We start from the raw sequence: 21,039 nt of genomic DNA on the forward strand, positions 1-21,039 counted from the left end.
GATCGCTATGATGAGGCATTGCAGGACTTCTCTCCTGCAATGCCTTATCGCTTGTTATAGCAATCATAGGCATTGGTAATACAGAACGCTTGTAGGTGGCATCCTGTTACCATGGCAACCAGCCGTGCTCTCTGCGATTATATCGTGAGAGCCCGATAACGTCTCCCTCTGTGAGCCCTCTGTGAGCCCTTCCCATGCCGCGATCTACATAGATCGCGGCAGGGAAGGGGTTAAAAGTGGGGATTGCTGCTCTGATGCACCCCTGCTGTTGCAGCCAGAGGCCAGCTATCTCTTATAATCTTGCGCTATCCCCAGGACGTAAGTTTATGCCCTGTGGCGGGAAGTACCCCGCTGCCAGGATGCAAACTTACGCCCTAGAGTGGGAAGGGGTTAAAATACCTGGAAAATTAAACTCTTACTGCGAGGTTTCCCAACAAGTTACAGCTGATCACTGGGGTTCCTGGAAAGGGTACGTTGTGATTAGTTCATTGTCAATGGAACTTCCTAACAGATACCGGAGAACCCCTTTAATGAAGTTTAACTAGTTACTTCACCTGAGAGTTGTAATTGCAAGAAAAGTCAATCATCTTATGTTCAGTGGGACAAATTTGGATTCCACCTCTCTGTTAATAGATTTGTTTGAAGTTAATGGCAAGTTGAAGTTGATGGTCATCAGAACCACTGAGCACAGAACGACAAAGCGTATGTGCACTTAGCCAGAACACAAGCAGAATAACCGTCATCCTTTGTACCTTTGCAAAGACCTGGTTTAAATACCTTCACAGAAAAACTAATAAGCTGAAAGGTAACCCAACCAGCCTACCCTATCAGAGCTGGAACTGAAGGAGCTAATCACTCGTCATTTAGTGCTAAATGACACTGCACATGCGCCACCCATCATATCATGTGATCTGGGGCTAATGTTGTGATGTCACCTCAAACCAGTGCTATTATCAGGAAGTCACTGCACTATTGGCACCAAGACAGTTAGTAGGATAAGTAGTTCTTCACAGCTAAGAGCTCAACTTCCTATTGAAATCATCAACCTAGTTATGTGAAAACTCAAATTCAGACTATGGTTTTCCGAGACGTATAAAATAAAAAATGTTCAAGGCAAGCAACGGGACAAGAAAAAAAACTATTCATTACTCCACAATTAGATGTTCCCCCAGGCCAAGCACAACAGCTCTGGACCTGATGCTTCAATCTCACATCGGCCATATGCCATTTGTTGACCACTACAGCTAATTGACCACTACAGCTAATCACTGGTCTTAGCAGTCACATGCCATTCATAGTTATATCACTGCTGAAGACAGTGATTTGTTGCAGCCAATGAATGTTGCAAGATCACTGCAGCAGCTTTCAGGACAGCAGCAGTGGGGACTTGTGAATGTCATTATGGTCAATTTCTTCTCCATAAATATTTTCTTTAACTTCACAAGATACCATCAATGTGTTTTTTGTTTGTTAGTACATTTATTGCAATTAGTGTAGCAATGAACTAAGCACAGCAGACAGTGGAACATTGATCAGTTGAATTATGTTCTACTAGAGTTCACCTTTCTAAAGATTTTTTTATTTCAACCAAGATTTATCCACAATTTATAACAAACGAATTAACTATTCATTAAAATAAGTTTTCAGTAATATAAAATACAAGCTAATATAACTGGCTTTGCCGGTTATAAAAACAAGACAAAAAATAATGATTTGTATACACATAGAGGAGCGTTAGATTCTTCTCAGACTGCATGTACCAATGTCCCTCTGCAGAATGTGCCACCCCTTCCACTCTCCTCACTTAGGACCTAAAAAGTGCTCCTGCCAAATTTCATGCTTGTACAACACTGGGAAGGTACATTACATAGGGGTACACTTACATTTGCAATTAGCATTGAATAATAAAGTTGTGACCCCTTTCTTTTTCCTATTTAGGACCTAAAGAATACTTGTGCCAAATTTCACGTTTGTATGACACCTGGAAAGTTACATTAGATAGGGGTGTACTTACTTTGCAATTGGCATTGAATAATCGAGTTATGAAAGCTTTACTTTTCCTATTTAGGACCTCAGGAATGCTTTTGCCAAATTTCACGCTTGTATGACACCGGGAAGTTACATTACATAGGTGTGCACTTTCTTTTGCAATTAGTATTGAATAATCGAGTTGTGACCCCTTTACTTTTTCTATTTAGGACCTAAAGAATGCTTGTGCAAAATTTCATGCTTGTACGACACCGGGAAGTTACGTTACATTACATAGGGGTGCACGTACTTTTGCAATTAGCATTGAATAATCAAGTTGTTACCCCTTTACATTTCCTATTTAGGACCTAAAGAATGATCTTGCTAAATTTCAGGTTTGTACGGCATCGGGAAGTTAGAGAATTAGATTAGGTATATTACATAGGCGTGCCAATACTTTTGCACTCAGCATTGAATAAAGCAAGTTGTGATTCCTTTACTTTTCCTATTTAGAACCTAAAAAATACTTGTGCCAAATTTCACACTTGTACGACACAGGGAAGTTACATTACATACCGGTTGGTAGGCACTAGAGTTGAGCGAACATACTCTCCGAGCTTGATGCTCGTTCGAGTATTAGCATACTCAATGGTGCTCGTTACTCGAACGAGCATCAAGCCGTGTTCAACCCCACCCCAGTTTTCGGCTCCTCCCCATTGCGACGTGCCTGTTTTGGCCCCTCCCTGCCGCGACGCAGTGCGCGTAATTGGCAAATTTTTTTCGTCTGGAGGGAGACAGAGAGAAAGAGAGAGAGATGAACCTAGGGTAAAAAAAAGACGCTCGGCACTCGGCGTCCCACATACAAAAATGCTCGAGTCTCCCATTGTAGTCAATGGGGTTTGTTACTCGAGTAGAGCTCTCGAATTTTCCAAAAAGCTCGACTCGAATAACGCGGACCTGAGCATTTGGGTGCTCGCTCATCTCTAGTAGGCACTTTCTTTTGAAATTAGCATTAAATAATCGTGTTGTGACCCCTGTACTTTTTCTTTTTAGGACCTAAAGAATGGTCGTGCCAAATTTCACGCTTCTACTACACACCAGGAAGTTACATTACATAGGGGTGCACTTACTTTTGCAATTAGCATTGAATAATCAAGTTGTGACCCCTTTACTTTTCCTGTTTAGGAACTAAGGAACCGTCATGCAAAATTTCATGTTTGTATGACACCGGGAAGATAGAGAATTAGATTAGGTACATTACATAGGGGTGCACTTACTTTTGCACTTAGCATTGAATAATCAAGTTGTGACCTCTTTACTTTTACTAATTAGGAACTAAAGAATGCTTGTGCCAAATTTCATGTTGTATGACACCGGGAAGTTGGAGAATTAAATTAGGTACATTATATATGGGTGCCAATACATTTGCAATTAGCATTGAATAATCGAGTTGTGAGTCCTTTTCTTTTCCTGTTTAGGACCTAAAGAATAGTTGTGCCAAATTAAATGTTTGTACAACACCGGGATGTTAGAGACTTAGTGGCGAGCCAGTCAGTCAGTGAGTCAGTCAGTCAGGAGTTTCACCTTTATATTTATATAGAAAAGCAGTGAAGATAGTTAAAGAGTAGCTGCATTATTTAAATGTACTGAATCGGCAGGGCTAAGCATTTTTGTGATTGTTTTTATTTTTTAGCTTATTCTGTACATTCTTTGCACAAAAGTGGATGTCACAACCTGATTCTCCGAGACCTTGACGACACTCCTAACTGAAGAGGGGTTTTATACAAAAAATATACAGAATAGGCTAATAAAACTTGTTGCAAAAATGCTTAGAATCACCTATTTTGTACATTAAAAATATGCACATTTACTCTTTATTTCTGATGAATTCTGTACTATGTCTTAAAAAAAATATAAATGTATTGCTTCATGTACCGAGAATTATTTATCTTCCGGACAACAAAATCATTTGCAGAAGTTTAGCAAATGCTAAACAAATATTTTACTGGCAAATTCTAAAGCACCAAAAAAAAAGCAGTCAATATAAACAAGGCAATGTACTGCAGAAACTAACTCCGATTACTGTTCAAAAGCTTCTAATTGATATCACAGAATCCTGGCTAACATCTGGGCTAATGCGCTCATCTGTAAGACGATAGTTTGCTATATGCTATTATAAGCAATGTTATTTAATGTAATATTAATTAGAGCTCATTATAGGAAAATTGACTCTTAGTCTTGTTTAGAGCTTTCCAAATGGCTGTTCTGCAAGTTCTACATTCTGTAAATGTGCAGGGCTTTCAAACACACAAGCATCAAACTAGGAAGATCAAACACGGGTCCAAAAAACACATTTTAGCTCCTCGCCACAAATATGCAGTGTGGTTTGGAGCCTTTAGAAGTAATCGTGACCCAGTGGATGGGTGAAAGGTTCGGCTCCTCCCAAGTGACGGACTCGATCCTGCCGTCATTCCATTCCTCGAAGTAATTGGGTGGTGTGGAAATGATGAAATGATCAGGATGATGTGAATCATTAGTTTGTGGGACAGTCTGATGTTTTTAGCTTCCATATGACACTCTGTTTCTGGATTATTAAACCACAATATCGTTGGTTTGCTACTTTAAGACCATCATAAAATATCTGAGGTGATGTTAAAATTAATTTTCACATGATTAAGACTATCAGAGCTACTGTCTGAGAAATAAGTATCCATTTCTGTGCAGTTTTAAACGGAAATTTCCCTTAAATGTAAGGTTTTTCCATCTGAAGCAGAACTAATATATATTAAATAATGATAACCTGTAATTCTATCAGTATGTTCTATCAATACCCAAGTGATAGTTTTATCATCAGTTGCTGCAAAACTAATTCAAGGTGACAAGCAATATGGTTGCACACCTATTGCCACTTTCTCTTCCCACGTTGACAATCTTTCATACTAGTAGTGTACATATGTGTCCACTCTTCACTTTCTGCAACTTTTGTTAAGTGTTCTAATTTCTTATGATACAAATTAAATACATTACCACAACATGCTAACAAAATGCTTCACAAGCTGAAATCCACATCACAACTACTAGTTGGCCACACATAGCGCAAACATTTCTTGACAGCGTATCCCAAAATCATGTTTCCTTTTAAAGCTAGACATCTTATGCCAAAGTAAGAAAGAACACAACTGTATGGACAATTCTTCATTTTGGGTAATTCCACTCTAGTTGCATATGGCAAATATTTTATCTTTTCACTGGGTATCTGGGTATGTTAGTATATATTGCCAGGGATGCTAAGCGGCAAGTCCCCAGCGATTAACTATTGCTGTCTTATCCTGAGGATACGTTATCAACAAAAGTTGCTTGCAAAACTTGTATAGAGTAACTCTACAGGCAAAACAATTAAATGAGTCATTCATAGTGGAATGCCTAAGTAGGTGGTGTATGACACAGTGATTCAAAGAACACTAAACAGAGAATATCTACATTTAAGAAATTGTGACAAGTTTTAAACTAAGAAGGGCTAAGTATCTGATCATGGAGATCTGGTGCCTTGGATCTCCACAGACTATGAGAATGGTGGTCCCATGTCCTCCCACATGAATGGGTGGTGTGCTGACACTCCAGTCATTACTATAGAACCACCTAAGACAAGCAGAGTGCAACACTCAGTAAACTCCAGCAGTCCTACAGAGATTAATGGCAGTGTGCATGCTCGACCACCACTTCATGGATATAAAGGAATATGGCACCTCCATTATTGTGATTGTAGGGTCCTAGTGGTCAAACCCTCATAGATCAGACACATATTCTGTGGATAGAGTATAAGTTTAAAACTTGGCATAAAGAGGCACTAGGAATGGCACATATATGCTTAGTCTGCGGTGTTCTTTTAAAGGAAGTCTGTCACCTAATTTTTTGCCTAGTAATGGAATTACTAGATAGACTTCCTTTAATACTTAAAAGCTACTATCATTACCTCCACATTTCTATTAGAAGAAAGAAAAAGGTCTAGACCAGGGGAGTACCTAAAGGCTCAGGGGCCCGGGTGCAAAAGTTCAGCTCGGGCCCCCCCCAGGTCCTTTTTCCCCCTCGCCCCGTACCTATGCCTGAGGGCCAATGTTCACATGCGGATTTTATTTATAAAATCCGCACGTGGCCCCCGCACAGGAGATCTGTGCATCTTGCTGCCCATAGGGATGCATTGGCATCGGTAGGACAGCTAAAAGCATGCAGATGGGATTCCTTCCCGGTGTGCGGGTCACACGCACAGGAAGAAATCGCAGCATGCTCCATTTTCCTGCGGATCTGCCACACGGGTGGCTCCCGCGGCTTCTATGGAAGCCTTCGTATCCGCCGCACAGCCGCAACTGTTTTTTTGCTGTGCCGCGGATACGCAGGAGAACAGGAGATTTTTTTAAATATTGGTGCGCATGCACGCGGTACACTGCCGGCGTGCCGAGCCCATCCATCGACCGGAAGAAAGAAGATCTGGCCTGCACAGAGGGGAGCACCGCAGCATCCGGAGAGGTGAGTATAATGTATTTTCCCTCTCCATGTCTGCGGGCATATACGGATTTCACTGCGGTATTCAGCAGTGAAATCTGTGCGTGTAAGTGGGCATGCAGCCTAAGAGAGAGAGATGGATAGATACATAGGTGGATAGATACATAGATGGATAGAGATAGAGAGATAGAGAGACAGATAGATAGATAGATAGATAGATAGATAGATAGATAGATAGATAGATAGATAGATATGAGACCAGACAGGCAGACAAGCAAATAGATAGATACATACCCTGGTGCCCGGACTACTTCTCTGCTGAGGAGAGCAGCTGTACACAGTGTCGGCAGAAGGGAAGCAGCAGGGAGATGACATCATCCTGGTGCCCGGACTAAACCTAGTCCTAGTGCCCGGAATACTTCTCTGCTGAGGAGAGCAGCTGTACACAGTGTCGGCAGGAGGGAAGCAGCAGGGAGATGACCTCATCCCTGCTCCACTCGATGGCTTGCTGTGCCCGTGTGCGGTGAGTCTGCCTCTGTGTTCTCTCTGCTCTTTCCCCATCCCCCCTCCTCTTCCCCTGTCTTCTCTGCAAGTCCTCCCCCCCACCCCCTTCTCCTACTCTCCTCTCTGCCTTGTGCTGTCGGCCGGACACCACTAACTTAGCAAGCGGCCGCCGACAGTGCGAAGTGAAAGTAGAGCTGTATATGCTGGAGGGGGGCCTCTGGGCCCCCTCAAGCACAGGGGCCAGGTCGCCGTTGCGACCCCAGCACCCCCTGCCAGTACGCCTATGGTCTAGACCACTAGCAATAGGTGCGAATTGGTATTTTGGTATGCCCCCCCCCCCTTAGGTCTAGGAAGGAGCATGTAAGTTACTGCAGAGAAACCAATACAAGTCTGGATACTTGTCTCCAAATATCACTAAGTTATCAAATGGGGAGTTATTGAAAATTGTCCATCATTTGATTTCTACACAATGAGATTAATTGAGCAGTTTTGAATCTATGGCCAGACTTCATAAAATGCAAACTTCACAGCTTAGTTTATTTTCCAATTGGGCTATGACCTCTTTATATTATAGAAGACAGAGAGCCCAAATTGTGCACAAATTCCACCATCTTGCTAGATACCATTTGTACCACACAATGTTTTGCTGACAATTCATACTACATTCTCCAAACATTCGGAATGGATCCAAAATAAAATCTTTGGTTGTAAGTAAAATGTTCTTTTTATTCTCTATGGAACCAGTTCAAGCAAATGAAGTTTTTGCTTATGAATATTGTTTGTAAACATGACAATCACTGTCATTTAAGCATCTAAGTGCTTACTTAAGTTTCAATTGGGATTTATTTCATTTACGCTTCAAAAGTGAATCACATATTCTATTTGTTATACAAAATATAGGATACATATAAGTTAATTGTTGTTCTATACTGCAATATGTTTTCTATTTAAAGTTCACTTGGGGAAAAACAAAGCAAACGTTTTAGTTTAATGAAGTAATAGGTTATTATGAGATTTTGCTGCATGGAAATGTCTCATAGAAGAATGTTTAAAAGAAAGAAAAGCTAAAATTTGAAACAGCTTTGAGTCATCTCTGCTGAATTAATGCATCATTAAAACAATATTACTTTAAATTAATTTGTATTCAAAGGAATAAATAAAGCCACAAAAGCCCGAGCACCTGGCACACACAGGGTAAAATACGGATTTGGAAGATTGATGGTTCTGTGGATTATATGGCGTATGAGGGTTCAGGTAAGGGTGACTGTTTATTTAATATAGTATTGGTCCATATGTAAGGGGTTAACTCTTTCCAATCCACTGTCTGACCTCTGAAGTCATTATGATTTAAGGCTGTACAGCTCCGATGTTGGAAGACGTCCGTCAGGGTTCTCTCACTGTATATTGCCAGCCTCTCTGCTGTCAGAGCCTATCCAATGTGTCACCTCATGCAGTACTGGCTTTAGCCAGCATATAGCGCTGTTGTATAACAGCAGAAAGAGAGAAAGCCCCCTAGGAAAACCAGGATACAAATTGGATTGGAAAGGGTTAAAGGGGTTGTCTCGCGGCAGCAAGTGGGGTTCAGCACTTCTGTATGGCCATATTAATGCACTTTGTAATATACATCGTGCATTAAATATGAGCCATAGAGAAGTTATTCACTTACCTTCCCTGCGCTGGCGTCCCCGTCTCCATGGCTCCATCTAACTTCAGCGTCTAATCTCCCGATTAGACGCGCTTGCGCAGAAGGGTCTTCTGCCTGGCTTGAATCGGCACACGTGACGAGGCGGAGCTACGTGATGACGCGTACAAGGGGGCGGAGCCAGAACACCGATCGTGCCAGACAGAGCCGAATGCAGAAGACCCTTCTGCGCAAGCACGTCTAATCGGGAGATTAGACGCTGAAGTTAGACGGAGCCATGGAGACGGGGACGCCAGCGCAGGGAAGGTAAGTGAATAACTTCTGTATGGCTCATATTTAATGCCCGATGTATATTACAAAGTGCATTAATATGGCCATACAGAAGTGCTTAACCCCACTTGCTGCTGCGAGACAACCCCTTTAACCCTTTCCAATCCAATTATTTTTTCTCATCCATTCTCCCCAGCTCCAAATAAATTGGAGCTGGTGAGAATGGATGAGAAAAAATGCATTTCCCTGCACCCTCCTGAGCTGACAGAGTTCAGATGAGCACCAGGGAGAGGGAACGCATCCGGCAGGAAATAACCTCCCAATCTCAGACTAGCCCTGACCCAAATCTTGTCATTACTGCATCTAGCTCCTGTTCACTCTCTGTACTTAGATCAACAACAGAGGAAGAAGTCTTCAGACTGCCCCACAACCAGCGCTAGCGACCCTCTTCCCTTACACCTCCTGCGTTCCCTCTCCCTGGTGCTCATCTCCCACCTCACTGCTATATTCAATCTTTCTCTGACCTCTGGCATTTTCCTCTCCTCATTCAAACCCACTATCATTTCCCTGCTGCTAAAGAAACCGACTCTTGACTCGGCTGATGCTGCCAACTATCGACCCATCTCAAACCTCCCCTTCATCTCCAAATTGCTAGAATGTCTGGTTCACTCTCGCCTTATAAGCTATCTCTCAGAAAACTCTCTTCGTGACCCTCTACAGTCTGGCTTCCTTTAATTCGAACCTCTCATTCCTGCCTCCAAGACTTCTCAAGAGCAGCACCTGTCCTCTGGAACGCGCTACCAAAAAATATCTGGGCAATCACTGACACACTAAACTTCAGCCGTGCTCTAAAAACGCACCTCTTCAGTGAGGCATACCATATCCCCTAAACCAAACCCCTCTGTATTCCGCCTGGTAATATGCTCCCTGTCCCACAGACTGCAATCCCTGCTAGCTGTAATCAACCGACACCTGCAGTCATCCCAATTCTGCCACTATACGACCTGACCATTGTCTGACCATTACTTCATGTAACCGTTGTCCTGTGTTATTTACCCTGTATTGTAAGCACTGCGGAATATGTTGGCACTATATAAATAAAGATTACTATATTATTATTATTATACATTCCATAAGGTGGTTCACAGGCAAAGCCCACAAAATCAGTGGGACCTTGTGGCCAGATTATCCTGCGCAAATTGGATTGGGGAGCAAAAAGATCCACTACTGCTGCAGGTAGTGTAACACAAGCATGAGTGGTTTAATTCCATTCAAAGTCTATGAGACTGAGGGAGGTAACTGCGTGCACCTGCTATTGTTCACTGAGGCATAAGAGGAAGCTCAGGACCCCCATTATAGTGATTGTGGTGGCCCCAGCAATGTAGCTTCTAGCAATGAGGCATTTATCACCTATCCAATATATAGAAGATAAATGTCCATTGTGGGACAAACACTTTAAATTGGCTAGTACTAAAGATGCAGTTGACATGCAAGCGGATGTGGATCCAACTTGCCGCACATCCATTTGGCTTTGGGCTAACTGAGGAGGCAGCACCTGGAGAACCCTGGTTTTGATGCTTAACCCCTCCAAGTGGGATACTGCCTTTGCTGTGGGGTCCCCAAGCCATTACACACACAGATAGTCCTAGTATTGTGGCTAATGATGATTCCCGCTTGATTGTAGTCTTCTTCTGCTCTGAAAACTGGACAGGATGGAGGCAGCAATCCAAACTGAACTGAATGCTTTTGCTTAGAAATTCTGCTAATCTATTCTGATATGCATAAGAAAAAAGTGAAACTTAGCAGTGTATAAATAAAAATTTATTTTGACTAACAGAATCTCGCGATATCTCAAGGTAGGTCATACTTTGAATGGTTTACGAATCTGAGGACCTGTGGACCTGCTGTTTTGGATGCACTTCTCAAACCTAGAGCTCCTTATTTCTGTCCAGGGTATCACTTTCAAAATGCCAAATCCTATAAAAAAGAGATATTACTTAATTTAGGATTTTATATATATATATATATATATATATATATATATATACACTAGCTTATATACCCGGCTTTGCCTGAGTTAATTTAATACAGATGTTTACGTGTTGTTCGCACGGAAAATTTTATGAAATCAAGGTTACTTTAGAGGAACCGAGGAATAAAATATGTATACACATAGAGGAGCGTTAGATTCTCCTCAGGCTGCATGTACCGATGTCCCTCTGCAGAATGTGCCACCCCTCCCATTCTCCCCATTTAGGACCTAAAGAATACTCGCGCCAAATTTCACAAATGTACAACACTGGGAAATTACATTAAATAGGGGCGTACTTACTTTTGCGATTAGCATTGAATAATTGTGACTCTTTTACTTTTCCTACTTAGAACCCAAAGAATAGTTGTGTCAAATTTCAGGCTTGTATGACAGCGGGAGGTTAGAGAATTAGATTAGGCACATTACACAGGGGTGCCAATACTTGTGCATTTAGCATTGAATAATCAAGTTGTGACCCCTTTACTTTTCCTATTTAGGACCTAAAGAGTGCTCCTGCCAAATTTCATGTTTATACAACACCCTGGGAAGTTAGAGAATTAGTGGCAAGTCAGTCAGTAAGTCAGTCAGTGGGGGCTTTCCCTTTTATATATATATATATATAAAGTTGTGACTCCTTTACTTTTCATATCTAGGACCTAAAGAATGCTCATGTCAAATTTCACTCTTGTACGACACCGGGAAGTTACATTTTATAGGGGTGCACCTTCCTATGCAATTGAATAATTTTGTTGTGACTCCTTTAATTTTCCTATTTAGAACCCAAAGAATGCTCTTGCCAAATTTCACTGCTGCACAACCCTGGGAAGTTACATTACATAGAGGTGCACTTACTTTTGCAATTAGTATTGAATAATCAAGTTGCAACCCCTTTTCTTTTGTTATATTTGGCCTAAAGAATGCTCGTGCCAAATTTCATGCTTATATGACACCGGGAAGTTACATTATATAGGGGTGCATATAGCATAGAATAATCGAGTTGTGACCTCTTTACTTTTCCTATTTAGGACCTAAAGAATACTCCTGCCAAATTTCATGTTTGTACGACATCGGGAAGTTAGAGAATTAGATTAGGTACATTACACAGGGGCGCCAATACTTTTGCATTTTGCATTGAATAATCGAGTTGTGACCCCTTTACTTTTCCTGTTTAGGGCTTAAAGAATGATCATCCTAAATGTCATATTTGTACGATGCCAGGAAGTTAGAGGATTAAATTAGGTACACAGGGATGCCAATACTTTTGCACTTAGCATTGAATAATCAACTTGTGACCCATTTACTTTTCCTATTTAGGACTTAAAGGGGTTGTCCCGCGAAAGCAAGTGGGGTTATACACTTCTGTATGGCCATATTAATGCACTTTGTAATGTACATCGTGCATTAATTATGAGCCATACAGAAGTTATTCACTTACCTGTTCCGTTGCTAGCGTCCTCGTCTCCATGGTGCCATCTAATTTCAGCGTCTAATCGCCCGATTAGACGCGCTTGCGCAGTCCGGTCTTCTCCCTGGTGAATGGGGCCGCTCGTGCCGGAGAGCTGGTCCTCGTAGCTCCACCCTGTCACGTGTGCCGATTCCAGCCAATCAGGAGGCTGGAATCGGCAATGGACCGCACAGAGCCCACGGTGCACCATGGGAGAAGACCCGCGGTGCATTGTGGGTGAAGATCCCGGCGGCCATCTTGCTAAGGTAAGGAAGAAGGCGCCGCAGTGCGGGGATTCGGGTAAGTACTAAACGTTTGGTTTTTTTTAACACATGCATTGGGTTTGTCTCGCGCCGAATGGGGAGCCTATTGAAAAAAAAAAAACCCGTTTCGGCGCGGGACAACCCCTTTAAAGAATGGTTGTGCCAAATTTCATGTTTGTATGACACCGGGAAGTTAGAGAATTAGATTAGGTACATTACATATGGGGTACCAATACTTTTGCAATTCGCATTGAATTTTCAATTTGTGTCCCCTTTTTTTTATTTAGGACCTAAAGAGTGCTCCTGCCAAATTTTTTGTTTGTACAACACCAGGAAGTTAGAGATTTAAATTAGTTACATTACACAGGAGTGCCAATACTTTTGCAATTAGCATTGAATAATTGAGTTGTGACCCCCTTACTTTTCCTATTTAGGACCTAAAGAATGGTTGTGCCAAATTTCAGTGGTGAGTCAGTCAGTGAGTCAATCAGTCAAATGCAAAATAACAAAGTGTGTCAGCAGCACCAGAAAAACCCAATCTGGGTAGGGCCACCAAATTCAACAGCCAGATAAGAGTCCAAACTGCACTCCCACAGAAGTCCACATAATGTAGAAGAAAATCCTGGCAGCATATAGAGGTGCCATATAAAATGTACTCTTTATTCTCCCATCACAGAGAGACAACAACGTTTCGGCCATGAGGCCTCTCTCAAGCTTGAGAAAGGCCTCACGTCCGAAACGTTGTTATCTCTGTGTGATGGGAGAATAAAGAGTACATTTTATATGGCACCTCTATATGCTGCCAGGATTTTCTTCTATATTGCATTGAGTCAGTCAGTAAGGGCTTTCATCTATATATATATATATATATATATATATATATATATATATATATATAGTTTTGTTTTGTTTTTTTTTCACTATTTTCTTCTTTTATGTTACTTACTATTTAAGCTAGCCATTGGAGCAACCACAAAAGGTTGACACTTGTAAAGGGTTGGAGGTATAAATAAGGTTCAAGAGGGAAGTGTTTTTAATAAGAAACCAAACACTAGAACAAGGGGGCACAGTCTGGGATTAGTTGGAGGAAAAATCAGAAGCAATGTCATAAAATATTATTTTACTAAAAGAGTAGTAGATGCTTAAAAGAAACTTCCAGCAGATGTGGTTGGAAAATCAACATTAAATGGCTAACGTGTCTGGGATAAATTTATCTATCTATCCTTCCATCAATCCTAGGAGGGAAATGATACGGAAATCATATAAGGGCAGACTTAATGGTTTCTTCTTCTAGGACATTTACTGCTTTCTGTAGTCGATTTTCAGCTTTGCTTTGTAGACTGTGAGAGAGTCATCACATAATTATTAGAGAGAAGACAGTTTATTGCCAGATTACATTTTATAGTTGCATGCCTAGAGATGTTAGGATTAGAGATGAGCGAACGTACTCGGTAAGGCCGATTTCGCAATCGAGCAGCGCGATTTTCGAGTACTTCACTACTCGGGTGAAAAGATTCAGGGGTCGCCGGGTGGCGTGGCGTGGTGGAGCGGGGGGTAGCAGCGCGGAACAGGGGGGAGCTCTCTCTCTCCCCCCCACTCCCCTCTGCAATCCCCCGCTCACCCACGGCGCCCCCCGAATCTTTTCACCCGAGTAGGGAAGTACTCGAAAATCGCGGTGCTCGATTGCGAAATCGGCCATACCGAATACGTTCGCTCATCTCTAGTTAGGATATTAACATTATACACACACTTTTGTATATTATACACTTTTCCTTCTACATTCTGGTCTCTAGGGGAGGGGTGCTATACTCCATCTTATCCTGAAAATTGTGTTAGTCTACTGACTAAAGGTCCTACAGGTGTGGGAATGAATGGAGCAAAGATCACACATGCACGCTGCAGCTCTATTAATATCAATGAGAGCACCAGAAATTTCCAAGTAGAAACACTCAGTGATCTCCCATTGAAATGAATCTTCAGTACGCAAGCATGTCCTCCCCTCCATTCATGTGGGGACCTTTGAGACCCTTATTCTCAGGATCGGTGTGGGTTCCAGCAATTGGACTCCAATTGATCATAAAATTATCACCTATCCTATGGATAGAGGATAACATTAGAACATGGCACAACCCCTTTAACGTTCATTAATTGAAGCTACCATGAAGCATGCCCACCCTGCTGCACTGTCTATACATACATTACAGGAAGACGTGCGCCATACTGGAAAACCCAGGAACATTTTTTTAAATTGAAACTAAATAGAGCATGTAAAGAAGCAACAAGCATGTCATATAAATAAATAAATCTTGTTATTTGTATAGCGCCAACTTATTCCGCGGCGCTTTCAGGTAATTTTTACTTATTACCCCCCCAGCAAGCTGGGTACTCATTTTACCAACCGCAGAAGGATGGAAGGTTGAGTCAACCTTGAGCCGACTACCTGAACCAAGCGGGTATTGAACTCGCAACCTTCAGGTTGTGAGCGAGAGCTTAGGACTGCATTTCTGCTGCCCTAACACTCTGCACTACACGAGGCTCTATGTTATGTCATTTCTCTTCTACACACTTTTACATTTAATTACTGAAACTAACCTTAAATTCATGACACATTCCCTTTAAGATTTTCTTTTTTAAAACCTTTAAAGCCAGATGCCTAGAAAAATGCACTAACTGTAATCGTGCCAGTCCATTGCATGCCAAATTGGAAAAAAGTTTACTTTATCATTATTGACTTTATTACTATAATTATTATTTTTGTTTATTATAATCAAATAATAATATTTCACTATATTTTCTTAGTCCAAACCACAAACGCCTAGAATTTTCGGCACCAAGCAGACATTAGAAAGAGTTTCCATGTAAGAAACGACTGTCCAAGTAAGAAGAGACACGGTCCTTTGTGAGACCACACTCCTGTTTTATTTCTCTTAGAACCACAGCAATAGGATGGCAAATAGAGCTCTTTATATGTAAACTCCCAAATTAAATAAACTAAAAGAATTCTGAAGTAACTGTACCAAACATTGGCACAGTTGTTTAGACTCTGCTTGGGCAGAAATAAAATGTGTTTGCCTTGGCGTGTGTCAAGTAAAGTGGGAGAAGGCAGCCAAGCACACAATCCCACCTTTGTCCTCAGAGAAATGATTAGCCATCAAGTAAATGAGTGGTCATAACACAAAGTTTCAGAGATTAGGTAGCACTTTGTATGCAACAGTCATTAGAATAAGTAATGCACATCCTGAGCAGAAAAAGAATCATGCGCATTATAATAGTAATTCACGAATACTAATGCATTAAATTACGCATGCAGAAGTAACATTCAAGAAAGATACTGTAGCTTTGTGATATGTTTGCATGTTAATGCTAAAGATTCATTGCCTATAGCAATGGAAAGAAATTGCTTATGGGAAGTAGGAAAATTTCACTAAATACAAGTTGTTTTTTCTAAGAGTCCATATTTACCTAACAGATTCACTGAGTGCACTTAAAAGTGATTAAATATGACTGCCACAAAGTGCACAATACTCCTATCCAATACAAATATCACTAAATTATACAAAAAATGTTCAAATCATAGTGCCAAATGGTGCTTAAATACTACCTCCATAAAATAATGATGTCATATAATACCCAAATATTACTGCCATGATTGCACATTCACTATATATATATATATATATATATATATATATATATATATATATATACACAAAGGTAATTGCACACACATAAATAGACACATACATAATGTCCTCTTACCGCTTTGACAGCTAGGGCATTGTAGGCTGGGGTAAGTGTTAGGGCAGTTTTAAAATATGTGCTTGCGCACGTATTTGCGATCGCAATATATGGGCATGAAAAACACAGAGAATAGATCCCATTGATTGCAATGGGCTTGTCCTCATGAGTAGAGATGAGCGAACGTGCTCGGCCCCGCCCCTTTTTCGCCCGAATACCGCGATTTTCGAGTACTTCCGTACTTGGGCGAAAAAATTCGGGGGGGCGCCGTGGCGGCGCGGGGGGTTGCAGCGTGGAGTGGGGGGGAGAGGGAGAGAGAGAGGGCTCCCCCCTGTTCCCCGCTGCTACCCCCCGCACCCCCGCGCCTCTCCCCGCCCCCCAGCGCCCCCCGAATCTTTACGCGCGAGTACTGAAGTACTCGAAAATGGCGGTACTCGGGTGCGTAAGTACTCATTACGAGTACGTTCGCTCATCTCTACTCATGAGCGTGTTTTGTGTGCATTTTGCTTCTGTGGAAAGAAGTAGGACTTGCTCTATCTTTCTGCACTTTGCCCAGAAAAGGCCCCCATAGAAGTCTATGGGGGGTACGCAAATAGGCATGTGGATGTGTGAGACACTGTGCAAAACCATGAACAAAAAGAACACATTTGTTCCTTATTAGCCATATAGCATTTATTTCACGAAAAGGGTGTGTCACGCGTGCATATGAACTGGCCCTGCATGCAAGAAAAGTACAGTACAGACACGCACGCAACCTCGTTCATGCACAAATACATTGCGCAGCTTAAACGGGTATTCTGTTGAGAAGAGATTAAACTGAAATCTTCTCAGTCCTATGTGAATACAAAAAACAAGTCCTAATCACTTGCTCTAAATTCCCGGAGCTTGCGTTCCGATGGTGCCCGGACCTCTGCTGTGCTCTTCCTCCAGCTACAATGAAGTTGTCCCATCACAATGTCATATAACCATTTCAGCCAATTACCAGTGGATCCTGAGTTAGGACGGCTGTTACATCTCTGCAGGGCTTATCCTACATTTGGCGTACATGTGCGTAAATATAGATGTCCAAAGAGGACCAATAGATTGACCAATACAGACATGGCAGAATGCCGATAGGCAAAACGCCAACACTTATAAGTACGAATGTGGTTAATACAAAATGGCACATAAGTAAACATAAATACAGGGAATAAAAGGAAGCTGACCCTGACCTCTCAGAATCGGAAAACCCTCACTTCTAAGTGCAGTAATTTCCCTGCGACCTCAGATCAGGAACCTGGAGCGACCCTGACTCTCCCTAGATGATAACAGGAAACAGTAGCGAAGATGACACACAATGTATACCACAGGGTACAACATTCCAGCATAAGTAAAACAACAGACTGAGGACTTAAACATATGGGCGTGAATTTGTCCCGTTTTGCGCCCGTGAAAATCACAGCCGCAAAATGGGACAAAACAAAACCAGTGATTCCAATGGTTTCGTTTCCACTAGCAGGATTCCCGAGCATTAATAGCATGCATGAGAAAAGATAGGACTTGCCCTCTCTTACTCGCACGTAGTTTTACTATGTGTGAGAAAGATAGGGCAGGACCTACCTTCACGCTTATTTTTTTCAAACTCGCGTGCTATAGGGCAGAGTTTGAATTGTCCAAAAAAAATAATAACACTGGTTCATGCGCTAATCTGCTCCGTAGTGGCGTACGTATTAGCACATGTGCCTATGTGTTTAAGCCCTTATGTATTTTAACAGAGGTGTAGAATAGAGCTTGGTGCTGCCAAAGAGATCAGAAACACATTCAGAGTACCTTCAGACAGCAATTATGCATCTGACATGACATCTGACTGGGTTCAGACAGGACTCAGACAGGAATCAAACAGGACTCAGACAGACAGAGAACTGACTAGCATGCATTCTCAAATGAGATCAGAGAATAACCGGTGCCCTCTGAGAGGAGGTGCAGGAATAAATGTGCACAGATAATGGTGATTGGCTGGCTGGGCTGATCACTCCTGTCAGTGCCTTGCACCAGTGCGACATGGAGCAGACGCCAACAAGCCGTGACAGTGGCTTTATTTGGGACAACTATTGTCGAAATAGTTGCTCTATAGAGAGAATGTTAGTGTTCCATGTAAACACGGCCACCAACCAGATGACAAATGAGAATTCACTTACTAGCTGCTAATCGCTTCATTTAAGCTCACCTAAACATAGTTGCTGGTTGACTAATTATTGTGTGGTGTAAACAGGCAATCATTTGTCTTTTAACTACTAGCCAATAACTTTGCAGGACGGTGTGCACTTCTGCGAGTGCGAAATTAAACCAGTGAACAACAGCCACTCTATGTAAAAACACACAAAAAACAGCCAGTTGTATAGTTAGCAACTACTTTGAGCAACTATTTGGCAAAAGTTTTCTCTTATAAAAAAAGTGACCTTTACATACAGACAGGCAGTAAATGGTTGCAGCCGTTACATGACCCTGTGACAGGACGTCATCCCTGGAGCCAGAAGACGAGTGCCACAGGGAAGTAGGCACAACTGGAATGGGAGGTGCAGAGGATCGGGTAAGTTGAGTATGATTTTTTAAAATCTTTTTACACAGGGCTCTGTAGAATTCATCTTATTTTTTTCTTACCTGACCATCCTTTTAATATGTCAGCAGAATCGATAGACTGTGTGCTGGTGACATGTAAGGGCGCATTCAGACTAACACATTTTATACGCTGCTAGCAGCACACAGAATGCGCTTCTATAAGAAACCAATAGGTTCCTATGGAAGTGTTCACATGGATGATTATTAGGTGCGCAAAACTGCGCGCACCTAACAAAGATAGGACATGCAAGTGCAAACTTGCATGTTGGCTTCAAAGTGCGTGCAAAGACTGGATATGTCCTATCTTTGCTGCATGCTTTCCATAGGCTCCTATGGGAGCCTTGAAAGCACACAGTACACACCTAGGATCGTGTGAACGGACTACTTCAAGTAGCTGGAAGGAGCCAGTTCACGCGATCTCTACAGCTCCTATAGCCGCATCGCACAATTTTCTGCTTTTGCGATTTTTGTGCAATGTGATTTTAACATTAGAAAGTCCCATTGAAAAAAATGCAACAATATCGCGTCGTTAAAAAAAAAACGCTAATGGGTAGAAGCCCATAAATGGTAAAGTCCCAAGCATCTTCTTATTACAGCACCCACTGTTGGTGGAGTATATATATATATATATATATATATATATATATTATACAGTATGTAAAAACATATCTACAGTACACTGTTATTACAAATAACCTTCCTGCTTTGAAACACCCATAACTCACATTTAATGGCACTCAGACACAGAAATTTGACATCAATGGAAACAGTGACTCGAAAAGCTTTGTTGCACAAGATCAAAATGTTTTCTCCAGAGGTGTTCAATGTGAGTCCCATTTGTCACCCGCCACACATGGAGCCTGTAGTCAAATTCCTGCCATTCAGGTTGTAGAGTATCACGATTGATGCAATGGCTTTTGTGATGTGTACTTGTATGCATGGTGGGTGGTATGGGGGCATGTATACTGTATCTTCAATAGTCCCCCAGAGAATATAATCGCAAGGTGTAAGGTCCGGGAAATGTCGAGGCCTAGGAAGAAGTTCACTGTCGTCACGACTTGCATGGCCAGTCCATCTGTTTGGTAGTTGCCTATTGAGTGTTGCCTATCTGACTTCATTGTGAAAATGGGGGGTGCCCCTTCTTATTGGTAGATGAAACCTTGGATTTCCTGTTCTAGCTGTGGCAGAAGCCTTATCTGTAGTAATCACAAAATCCTCGTGATTATTTCTTCATGGAAAAAGAAGGGGCCGGAGACTTTCCTACCAGTTATAGTGCAAAGTACATTCCCCTTCGGTGAGTTGCGCATATGCTCCATCAGACTGGTGGGGTTTCCCTCCCCCAGATTCTGACATTATAACTATGGACGGAAGGTGGGAGGCGGCTTCATCACTAAACACATGATTTCCATGAAACTATCGCTTTCCATTAGAGTTTGCAGACTCACACACAAAGCATGTCACCTTGTTTTGTTGCCCGGTTGCAGGGCAAGTGCAGTGGGTAGGGATAACATCACAAACGTTTGGGCAGATTCTCCCACAAAAACTCGGCTGAGGCATGTCCAATTCTGCGCTTGCTCTGACTGTGGATTTCTGTGGACTTCGTGTGACACTTGCACAGAAGCACTCCATTGTTTCCACACTTAGTGGTGGACGACCAGATGATTTTCGCTTACAGAAGCAACCTTTTTCTGTAAAATTGGAGTACCACTTACAAATTATGAGCCAATTGAATGGATCTTCATCAAGCTAATAACAGACTAGTATATGTGAAAATCAAGGACACAAGATGTTCTCCTCGCTTCACTGGCAGCCACTTTGCCTCATATTCCCCAAGTGACAACTATGGCAGAATAAAACGTTTTGGGCCTCATTTAGCAAAACTGTTTAACAGTAAGACGGTCTTTGATGCCCATAGCAGCCAATCACAGCGCAGCTTTCATTTTACCTACACAGCTTGAGAAATTAAGGCTGTGCTGTGATTGGCTGCTCTGAGCTACAAGGACATCTTACTACTAGACAGTTTGGCTAAATGAAAATTTTGAGTTTCTGTTTCCATTGATATCAAATCTATCTATCAGAG

The sequence above is a fragment of the Eleutherodactylus coqui genome, chromosome 3 (assembly GCF_035609145.1).
Source record: "Eleutherodactylus coqui strain aEleCoq1 chromosome 3, aEleCoq1.hap1, whole genome shotgun sequence".
In the NCBI taxonomy this organism is placed as follows: domain Eukaryota; kingdom Metazoa; phylum Chordata; class Amphibia; order Anura; family Eleutherodactylidae; genus Eleutherodactylus; species Eleutherodactylus coqui.